This window comes from Neomonachus schauinslandi, chromosome 9 (assembly GCF_002201575.2).
Source record: "Neomonachus schauinslandi chromosome 9, ASM220157v2, whole genome shotgun sequence".
NCBI classification, from domain to species: Eukaryota; Metazoa; Chordata; class Mammalia; order Carnivora; family Phocidae; genus Neomonachus; species Neomonachus schauinslandi.
This window is the reverse complement of record NC_058411.1, coordinates 55,113,990-55,121,398: the sequence shown is the minus strand read 5'-3', so window position 1 is coordinate 55,121,398 and position 7,409 is coordinate 55,113,990. Positions and strand designations below refer to the sequence as shown.

Sequence of the window (7,409 nt, the reverse complement as noted above, 5' to 3'; positions counted from 1 at the left end):
AAAATTGAACTATATATCTTTCGATTGTTTAAACTATCTTCAATTATGAGATAAGAAAACCTCTAAAGATGAAAAACACAACGCTGACATAGCTGTTGGAATCAGGGCCATTAGAAAGCCTTATTATGCAAATCTATTCAAATTATATTTAGTGATATTCCTGATATATTTTGGGATTGATCACACAGTTAACAGCAACTCTATTTTTCAAAGATATTTATAGACATATTTTGATACACTCTTTTTGTGCTTGTCTCCTTTGAAGAGTCCCTGTAACCATTCAGCCAGGTGTTGGGAAGATATGTAGTAGCTGAGCACCCTTCTGACACTATCCTCAGAATCAGCTTTGGAGATGCTTTCACCCTGTCCGTCTTCTTCAGCAGCCAGGCAGAGTGCTGACTCCTTCACAGCAGTGAGGAACTCTTCTGGCTCCAGAAGTAAGTTGACTACATTCAGTTTGATCGTTGCCCATGGTTTTAAAAATACTTAGAGGAGGCTAACTGGAAATCTTGCAAATTCATATACAAATTAAAACCAGGATTATTCATCACTGACTATTTGACTTCTTTTTTGAGTTTTATCTTTCTGAAGATATAGTTATTACTTTTTATGTTGATAACCCATATGTTTATGGGGTTTTCTGAGATTTTTTTCAGGATTGCTTCACATGGTTATCATGATTTATATTTGCAGCTTTGAGGCATAGAGAGGGGAGAGATTAAAATAATATTTGCACATAAGTAAATGGATTCAGCATGACCAAATATTTTATTAAATTTGCTTGTCTAATGAATTAAGAAGATGGAATAAAATCTCTGGTCTTTTGATTCTTAAATATCAACTACCCTTTTCATGACTGTGATCTCCAATGGTATATGGAGAGTAAGAGGATTAGAAGTAGGAAGTGCAGGAAATGACATTTCTCTTGATTTGTTGGTTTACTGAGTAACGTGTTCTCTGTGTCCTTGAAGGAGAATTTATGGCAACTTATAAATATGCATACTAAAAAATAAAAGAGAAATCACAGGTAGGGACATGGATTGAAATCAGGACATGAAGATTGTACAAGATGCGTAATGTAATATATTACACGCCACCCCCAAACCAATTCCCAGCTGCATACTTATCTTTGGGCTTTTTAATTACTGGATATATCAGGTAAATACATCAATTACATGATTGTTTATGTTTATAGGATTTGAAAAGTAAAAACGGTATCTTGGGGAATGTTCAGACTTTCCTAGTTCATACTTCTAATCCTTTCATTTTGCCATTTTTCTAGTTTATTTGGTTTAAATTTGACATATTTCTTTTTTCCCGTTTCCCAAATACACGGTGTAGGCATCCCTTGCTTCTCTTAGGGATATATTTGTGTCAAAATGTCACCACACAAAATGATTATGCGTGCATTTTTATAGACAGTAAAAGTTTGATTTAGCCTAGATTATTTATTTTAATTAGGTGCTTAGCAATTAAAATTTCCTTGAAGAGAATGGGTAGAAAATACTTAATAACCTTAGTTTTATTTTGCAACATATTACAGCTTCAATATGCCAGCAACAGATAGGTCTATATCTTTAAGGGAACAGAAAGACTGTTGTTAAGAATTTATTTCTGAATTGTGGTGCTATCTATTTCATAATTAAAACAGGCATTCAGTATGTTATTGCTAGTGTACTCAAAGTAATGTAGAAGGACTACTTTTAAGACATAAACAAATAGGATATATTAGGTTATATTGAAGTTAATTCATTATAACTAGCATAAAATGATGAGTCTGAGTATGCAGAACATAGATTACAAATCATTATTTTAGTGTAGGTTTTTTCTATGCATGTTTTATTACCTTGTACTCTTTTCGTACATCATTTATTCATTTATCTTAAAAATTGCTTTTGCTGTTTTTGTTCTTGCGCTTTTTATTAAATAAAGCAACTTGAGGGAGACATTTCAGATTTTCTAGGTTTTGCTTTTTTAAAGAAATGGAGGACCCGACTAAGCTTGAGTTGATTTCACACATCTTGAAGATATAGAGATATATAAGGTTTGTTTTTAAAGGCAACCCCACAAGAACCTACAGAGATTTTATATGCCCAAACAATAAATTAGATACTTAATAAATTTTTGTTTTCCACAGATAAAGCTGACTTTTCTAAATAACACATCTGACTTTATGAAAGCTGTTAGCATAGGAAGTATATTTACTCACATAGATTCTCTAGTGTAAATCACAAGACTAGTGAATTCAAATACATTTTCATTTACTAATGGTTATAATCAAGGCTGGAGGATTTCCTTAATTAACCTGGCAATAGAAGGCTAAACAGAAATAATTTATATATTGAGAAGGACTCTTCTGAGTTAATGCTTAATTCAATTTTTAAATTACCAGTCCATTAGTCTGTAGAAGTAGAACCTCCTTTTACCTTTCTATTTTTTTCTTTGGAGTAACATTAGGCTGAAAGTCTTGCATGGAATTAATCACCCTGAAAAAAAGAGAAAGTAAATACATTCCTAATTAGGTTCCTCAGATTTCAAATAGCTCATTGAAAATTCATAGCACGTCCATTAAAATCCCTTTAAAAATAAATGGAATACTAGGAACTTTCTTAGAGGAAGTAAAGCATGGAGAAGTAGTAAAATAATGAGGCAATGGAATATCTATTCGTTACTAGTGTAGGACAGTTGAGGTAGTGGTGGTTGTTATGATGGTTATTTTTCTCACTGTGGCATTTTCAGTTAGTCTTAGTCAGTAAAATAGTATTTTTGTCTGTTTCTACTGTTCCTTCTTGTTTAAAGCACTGTGATAAAATTAAACAATAAACAATATCTGAACAGGAAATGTGCATGCCTGTCTAAATATATACATATGTATATATGTATCTAAAGATAATTTACTATATGCACAGCAGTAATGATAATCACTCTACAAAACTAATATGCCTTCTAAATATTAAGTATTCTTACTGACATTAAATATATCATATTTTTATTTTTCTGAAACAAATTTCCCTATGTTTAAGACTTGGAAATTATCAACTCTGATAACATTAATTGACAGTGGCTTAACCATTTATCATAATAATCAATATATTATCATTTGACACCTTCCAGTACTTTTTAATAGACATTAACTTATTTGATTCAAGTGGTTTAGCCCTTTTTTTTTTAAGATTTTGTTTATTTATTCATGAGAGACAGAGAGAGAGAGAGAGAGGCAGAGGGAGAAGTAGGCTCCCCGCTGAGCAGGGAGTCCGATGCGGGACTCGATCCCAGAACCCTGGGATCGTGACCTGAGCCGAAGGCAGAAGCTTAACCATCTGAGCCACCCAGGCGCCCGGTTTAGCCCTTTTCTAAATGTCCCCAACTTATTTCACACTGTGCTCTTCACCTTTCTTGCATTCTAGGCACATCATATGACCTTCCACCAAAGTCTTTGCACATGATTATTTCTCCCTCAACAGATCACTACTCCCAATTCCTTTTTGCCTAGTATCTCAACACAATAGTCACTTCCTGAAGGAAGCCTTTCTTGTTCTGCCTGACCAGATCATGACCTGTTATCATTTGGTTCCACAGCACCATATAACTGAAATTCATTACAAGTTTATGTCTCTTCATGCAGTTATCTAATGTTGACCTCCCTTTCAGAATGTGAGCACTATGAGGTCATGATCCATGTCCATTTTGCTCATCATGGAAACCTCTTTTCATTTTTTAGGCACTATGAACATGGGCCTAGAGCCCCCTTTCCCTCCAGCCCTCCTCCACCGTGGGGGTTTCAGGGACATCAACTGGAATAGAATTTTTAAGCACTGACTATGAAATCTCTTTGGTTTTGTGTTTTCTTGTTGTCAGAGTTTTATTGCAGGTTTGCCATTTCAGTGGGTGTTTATTTTTCTAGTGCCTTTATACTGCTACCCTCTCTCCTTCTTAGTCTTGGCTACATTCCTTGGGTCTTATTTTCTGATAGGTGATTGATCAAGACCCTGTCCTTGCTGTTATGAAGCAGGTACAAATGAATCCAATTGGAATTTTTGTTGAAAAATAATTATAGATCAGTAGGAGTGATACAGGTATTGCAATGCAGAAATAACTACCATAACTAGTGATGGAAAACTACATATAGTCATGTGAGCTCAGTGAAAAAGAAGTTTTTCCATCTGAGATTATGCAAATATGCTACTTAGTATAAGTAGAATTTGAACCTCAGAGATAGTTCTCAACATTAGACTATTGTTAATGTGCTGATGTGTTGTCTCACTTAGGTAAATATTCCAGAAGCTAGAGAGATAATGCACAGTTCTCCCAAAAGCCCTTAAGTACTGACACCAAAACTAAAAATGTCTTAGCTGGCAATACTTGATGTAGAAAGGCCACTGCTCTCTCAGCCTACTGTTAGTTCATTTCTGTGGGTTGCTAATACTATAGTTCTTACTATGAAGTGTCCTGGGATGAGGTCTGAATAAATGTTTTGCTTTAGGAGATAATGATTACTTTACATTTAGGACCAGGAGAGATTGATGTCATGTGGAGAGTATTCCTGGCAACTGACATTAGATGTATGGCAACAAGCTTAATTGCAAAGCATTGGCTATGGAACTCATTGGAAAAAGTCCAATTTGTACAGACTTAACCTAGGTTATTATCCCAGTTATTGTGATGAGCACCCTGTTTCATGTCTAGTAAACCTCCCTTATATCACTGTGGGCTGCATTGGGGGCATTTTAACATATGTCAAATTTAGAATTCTCTGGGTAAACTGAGGCATCTCTTATTAATATTAAAAAGAGCATGGGAGACTTTATAGCAAGGAAAACAATTGGGGGTACAAAGACTTCATTTCGAGAAAAATCTATGATTTACCATAGCAAGAAACTCACAGACTAGAAGAATCAGTGTAGGCTACACTGATTATAAACACTCGCTTATTATTACTAATGACTTATGAAGGGGAAAACACAATGAAATTACAGAACTACATGGAAAGATGTGTGAAAAAAAAATCAGGGACTTTGTAGACATATCAGTGCCAGCTGGAAACATTAATAATTTAGGAAAACCTAGAGACTTGATTTCGAAAAGAGCTATCTAGATATCTAACACAGTTAACTTAGATTATATGGTTTTGACACAGAAGTATTTAATATCTAGAATGTTGGAGAACCTCAGTGGTGTTGAAGATATTTTATCACCCAGAAGGGATAAGTAAAACACACCAGTTGGGGATGGGGACAAGCAGGAGGAGACATATGTGTTAGTCTCGAATGATAACCTTTTCCATCATCCTTCATTACGTAGATAAAGCTGGATGATGACTGTGACTTGGCAGGTAGTAGCTTAATCTCATTTGTCTAATTAATCTTACCTTCAGTCATTAGGAATATTGAAGGTGTAATTTACTTGACATAAAAATGCATTCCCCCTATATTTATACAAAACATCAGGCACATAAGATTTGGCAGCTGAGGTAAACGCTTTGTTGCTGATGTGAAAAAGCAACTTTTTTTAAGGTGACTGTTCCTCTTAGTGTCAGGCAATTAATTCTAAATCCATAATAAGAATCTGGCTTTCTTTTTGATCACTTGCATGCAGATACGGATTACTGTTCTAAAGCCTGAAGTTTTAACATACTGTTTAATATCTGAAAAACAAATAACCTTTTAATACCTGCTTACTTATTTATGTCTTGAAGATAGAGTTCCATTACAGGCAAATGAGTGCCTTTTAGGTTATTTCAATACCTACTACAATAATGATTTCAGTGCAGAAGTAATCCACAGTTGAAAACATACATTCATTATTTATAAGGAGACAGGAAAAGAGAGTAAACTTTTTCTGAGAATTCTCTACTTAAAAGAATATACTGACAAATAAAATTATATGTAATTTAATGTAATATTTTCATTTAATCAAAGTTATATTTTGGAGCATTTTTCAATATTTCTTGTGTGTATCTTGAAATGACATGGTGAAACTCAAAATTTTAGGTCAGGTTTAGTTAAAGAATGACTCCATTTAATAATTATAATGATAATGAAGTAGACCTATGGCATTCATGGCTCTTGTTGATGTAGTTATATTCAAATTTCCCCAGTCTGGAAACTGGTATCCAAGAATGAGTCACATAATAGTGAGTCCAGCAGAAATACAACATCTGAATCACTTTTTGGGTTTGTTCTCTAGTCATCATAGTATGTGAGTAACTTTTATTAAAGGTATAGGAGATTCTTTAAAATTCTTTGGTAATGCTTTACTATGGTTTGTGGGCAGTTTCTCAGTGGTTTACCTGATTTCATTTGGAGACAAAATCCATATATATGACTTACTGTGCAAGGGTATTCATGTATAGAGATCTATAATACTTCATTATGAATCATAATGATAAATAAGGAAGATATTGAAGAAAACATCCAATTAGAATCTAGCAGTCATCAAGCCTAAGTCCAGCTCGTCTTTCTCCAGTCTTAGTAGTATCTTTATATTTATTTTTGCCACATGATACCCATGTGAACAAGTAATTAGACCTCAGAAATTATCAAGTCTTTCCTCTACACCTAGACAGGTGTTTTGCTAAAGTAAGGTTTTTTTTTTTTTTTTTAATGCTTTTGTTTCTCAGGATACTTCTTGAGCCATCTTCAGAAATAAGTCCAGACATTAATAAAATAGTAACTTCAGTCTATAAGACATACCACGATACAAAAAAGTCTAATTATTCTACTCCAAATAAGCCAAAAAGGCCATTTATTTACACATTTTGCAATGTCCTTTTATGCAAAATACTCATGTGAAACAACAAATGTCAGGGATTTACTTTAAAAATACATATATCAAAGGCATTAAAAATAGTGATGACAAGTCCAAGGCACTGGAAATCCTTATGAGGAATGGTAAGTTATAGAGATTTATATCTTTTTTTTATTATGTTAATCACCATGCATTACATCATTAGTTTTTGATGTAGTGTTCCATGATTCATTGTTTGTGTATAACACCCAGTGCTCCATTCAGTACGTGCCCTCTTTAATACCTACCATCAGGCTAACCCATCCCCCAACCCCCCTCCCCTCTAGAACCCTCAGTTTGTTTCTCAGAGTCCATAGTCTCTAGAGATTTATATCTTATTTCTTGTTTCAGTAGTAGGTACATTTGGTATGCTGTATTTCCTTGAAATTTAGTAATCTGTGTTTAGGGCATTCAGTAATTTTTTACTTCACTAGAATGTAAATTAACCAGCATTCTATAATCATTCTTAATAAACAGAAGTTTATTGAAAACAAGAATAAAGCTGAAAATAATTTTGATTAAAATTATACATAATTATCTTATATCACAAACCCAAATATGTAATATAATATGATCCCCAAATTATAAATTCTGTAACTTATAAAAGGATCTCATACAAGTAA

At 33.7% G+C, this 7,409-nt stretch overlaps 1 protein-coding gene across 1 annotated transcript in view; it reads left to right on the top strand.

Moving 5' to 3' along the window:
- The first annotated feature begins 265 nt into the window (after positions 1-265).
- Positions 266-7,409, top strand: part of LRFN5 (leucine rich repeat and fibronectin type III domain containing 5) — a 132,345-nt gene continuing 125,201 nt past the window's right edge. The window contains exon 1 of the mRNA XM_021701513.1: positions 266-437. The gene's annotated coding sequence lies outside the window, so the exon portion shown is untranslated. The remainder of the gene's footprint in view (positions 438-7,409) is intronic.